This window comes from Lynx rufus, unplaced genomic scaffold (assembly GCF_022079265.1).
Source record: "Lynx rufus isolate CCGP_SWC_20201006 ecotype Redwood Valley unplaced genomic scaffold, mLynRuf1.p SCAF_6, whole genome shotgun sequence".
NCBI lineage: Eukaryota > Metazoa > Chordata > Mammalia > Carnivora > Felidae > Lynx > Lynx rufus.
In genome coordinates, this window is record NW_025814878.1 from 21,909,892 (window position 1) to 21,914,101 (window position 4,210).

A 4,210-nucleotide genomic window follows, 5' to 3' on the forward strand; every position below is an offset into this window, starting at 1 on the left:
ACACAATATCTTCTAGAAACTTGCGTGCTAAAAGTTTTACAGATCTATGGGTGGTATGACACTTAACCATGTCCTACCGAGGCTAGCTACTTGTGGCATTTACCTTTTGTTAGGAATACGGGGTAAAAGGAAAGGACCTGATGATTAACGCTATCGTTCTCGAATGCTGGCTAATATTGCAGCTATGCGACAAACATATCACTTGAGACTCCAGAGTAAATCCTTGTTCCTTGCTATCCCTAACTGTTGCACCTGGTGAGCTGAGCTGGATCTCATGGATGCGGAGGCACCAAGGCTAACGAGGGCTAAGCCCCCATCACCACCCCCCACCCACATCACGTTCCGGGCCCCCTGACATACGGAAGTGGGGGAAAGAGAAGAAAAGGCCCTTCCCCATAAGGCGGTGGCTCTTTAGTTTTACAGAACATAAAATTACAGAGGGGTCATGAAAATGCAGATTTTTAGGCTCTGTCCCTAGAGATTTTGATTCAGTAGAGCAAGGTGGTTGGAGCCCAAGGATTTCGATGCAGGTTGGTCTCTGACCCACACTGCCCTAAACCCAGAGCAGGGCCAGTCTAAGCAGTTTATTCTCTGTTTCATTTCCCCCTGAAGCCCAGACCAGCCTTCTAGGGGAAGGGCAGCCTTCATCACTTCGCCTGTCCCGTAACAGGCAAGAATGCGGGTCTCTCTTTCTCTCTCTCTCTGACACACACACCACAAAAAGAAGACAAAACCACCCAAATTATATCTTCTGCTTCCATCCGTGATAGAAAGGTGGGAATTGGGCTTCCCCTCCATAGCAAACAGCTATCAAAGTGGACAAAGTACATGAAGCATCCGGTTTTAGACACTGATTAACAGACAGTGCAGGGTTGTTAGTCTTGGGAGAAAGAAAACTCCCGAAGCGAGCTCTACATTCACCCAGCTCTCTCCCCAAGGCCTTTTAAAACTGCCAGTCAGAAAGCTGCACTTTCACTGGGCAGAGAAGAGGGATTGGGGTTTGAGCCCGGTGAGGCTGGTGTGGCTTGTAGGGAAGGCAGGGTATCAGAAGGAGGGCGATGTGCAGAAAAGGAGTTCCACCATCTGTAAAAGCATCCTCTTGTTCTCTGGCTGGGTAAAAGCTGTGCGCGTGCAGAATGTGACTCTGTGAGGCGTGACAGAGAACAGCCATTGGTCCCTATCGGATTCCCAAAGGTCCCACAGAGCAGGAACATGCTGGATTTCCAATCAGCCCAGGGAGAAGACTCTAAATGCCCTGGGCATTCGCTGAGACACCAGAAAAGCCAGGCCTTTTCAGTCATGTCATTTCTAGGTTAAAATTCTTTGTCGATTCCCCGTTGCTCTCAGGAAAAAGGGCTAAAACTCTCATGCTGGCCTCTGGCCTGGGCAAAGCTCTGTCACCACTCCAGCCGTCTCTTCTCCCTGCTCCGTGGCCTTCTACCTTCCAAACATCCCCTTGTCAGTGCCCTCCAACCTCGGGGTCTTTAACAAGGCTGTTTCCCCAATCTGAGATACTGAGTCTATTTTACCCAATTAAACTGGATAAAAAAGCAAGGTCCAGCACAGAGGAGATTTAGAGCAGTGAAACTAACTGCTCTGTAATCATGGGTACATGTCATTATACATTTGTCAAAGCCCATAGAATGTGCCACACCGAGAGGGAATCCTAATGTAAACCATGGACTCTGAATGATAATAAGAGTCAGTGCAGCTTCATGGAGTGTGACAAAGGGACCCCTCTGGTGTGAGATGTTGATGGGGGTGGGGGGTGGGGAGTCTGTGCGTGGGGCGGGGGGCGCGGCCAGGGGCTGTATGGGGAATCTCTGTCTCTTCTGCTCAGGTTCGCTGTGAACCTAAAACGGCTCTAAAAATTAGAGTCTACTTTCTTTAATGCCACTGCAACACAGACCTCATGCCGAAGTCACAGGACACAAGACAACCACCCCCCTTGACCTCTAGGAGGTAGAGTCTCATGAGGAAACAGACATTCACCCTATACGTGGTGTAAAAAGTAACAAAAAATCCAGAAGGGAGGCAATTATGGAGTTGTCTGCAACACACAGGAGAGGGAGTTAGGCTTAAGGGATTTTTTTTTTTCAAGGCTTTTGACGGTGTTCTGCAGTAACAAACACAATCTACAGTGGAACTCCATACACAGCCACGCATACACGTACACACACAACCCCCCCACACACACACACACACACACAAAACCGAAACAGACATTTCATGAAAGTACTTAATTTTTCTATTCTACTCTATTTCATTTTAGTCCGTACATTTTTCCTTGCGGTCAATACCTACTGTATCGATTTTATGACCATTAGCACTTCGTGGATAATCTGCAGTTTGAAGAGCACTGCCAGATCTGGGGAAGAGCGGGGGTCGAGGGGAGCAGACACATGCTCCAGGCACACACAAAAAAAAAATGTACAATGTCCCCTAGAGAGAAAAGTTTTCGTTTCCCTCTAGGGCTCCTTTCTGTACGGAAGGGACTGGAAAGTCGAAACTACATTTCCTAGACTCCCTTGCAGCTAGGCCCTTGCAGCCACGTTCTACGCCGGAAGTAGGCGCTGCAATCCAGCTGCCGTAGCAAGATCAGGAAATTGAGGTCGAGTCAGACACCATCTTGCTGTCAGTGTTAGGTGGTGACATCTGGAAGCAAGGTATTAAAGACGGGCATCCACGTGTTCTGTCGCCTACTCACCAGCTTGGGCTGTGGGGAGGCAGTTGTGCCCATGGTGTCCCTGACCTTTGGGTTGTGACTACGGCAGTCTATCAGGAAACGTAACAGTGGCTTCTGATTCCTGCCTTCAATGATTTCATACGTACATAGTTCTCTATATTAAATCCCTTCCTTCTTAAAATTAAACAAAAAAAGCAAGGCACAGTGATATGTTGATTACAAGGGATACAATTTAAATATGAAGACAAAGATAGAAAAGATAAAGAAGAAAGGGTAGCAAAAGAGATACCATGCAAACGCTAATGGTTATAAAGCTGGAGTGGCTCTATTAATATCAAAGTAGACTTCATAGAAAGAAATGGAAAGACAAGGAAGGATATTTCACAATGGTATGACACTAGCTCCACAAGAAGACAATAATCCTAAACGTGGGTGCATCCACAAAAAGAGCTTCAGGGGTGCCTGGGTGGCTCGGTCGGTTAAGAGTCCAACTCTTGATTTGGGCTCAGGTTATGATCTCACAGTTTGTGAGCTCGAGCCCCACATCAGGCTCTTTGCTGACACCATGGAACCTGCTTGGGATTTTCTCTCTCACTGCCTCTCACCCCTCTCTCTTTCTCTCTCTCTCTGTCTCTCTCTCTCCCACATGTGCTTTCTCTCTCTCTTTATTTTTTAAATAAACATTTAAAAAAAAAGAGCTTTCAAATACATGAAATGCAAACCAAAAGCTAAAAAGAGTATGAGACTAATCAACAATCACAGTGCATTTCTCTTTCAGTAATTGCTTGAACGAGTGGACAAAAAAAAAAAAAAATCAGCTAGGATATAAAATATTTGGATGACTATCAACCAATCTTCCCAAATGAGCATTGCTAGAACACTTCTTTCAACCGCTGCAGGATATACATTTTTTTCAAGTATACATGGAACATTCACTAAGATAGACCATATTCTGGTTCCTAAAACAAGTCACAATAAATTTAAAAAGATACAAATGATACCAGGCATGTTTTGTGACCACAATGGAATTAAATTCGAAATCAGTGATCAAAAGATATATGCAAAACCCCCAAATATTTGAAAACTATCGAATGTAAATTACTAAATTACTCATGGGTCAAGGAAGAAATCGCAAGGGAAATTTTGAACATTTTCTAGCTAAAGGCTAATGAAAACATATCATCTTAAAATTTGAAGGATGCAGCTCAAGCAGTGCTTAAAAGGAAATTTATAGATTTAATGGAGCAAAAGAAGTCAGGCACAAGATTATATATTGTATGATTTGAAATGACACAACGTACAAAAACAGACAAAACTCACTTATGCTTGGAGCGCCTGGGTGGCTCAGTGGGTTAAGCATCTGGTTCCCCATTGCTGCTCAGGCCATGATTTCACTCTTCCTGGGTCCAAGTTCTGTACTGTTAGCACAGAGCCTGCTTGGTATTCTGTCTCCACCCCTTCCTGCCCCGCCCCCATCATCTGAATGTGCTCGCGCGCGCTCTCTCTCTCTCTCAAAATAAATAA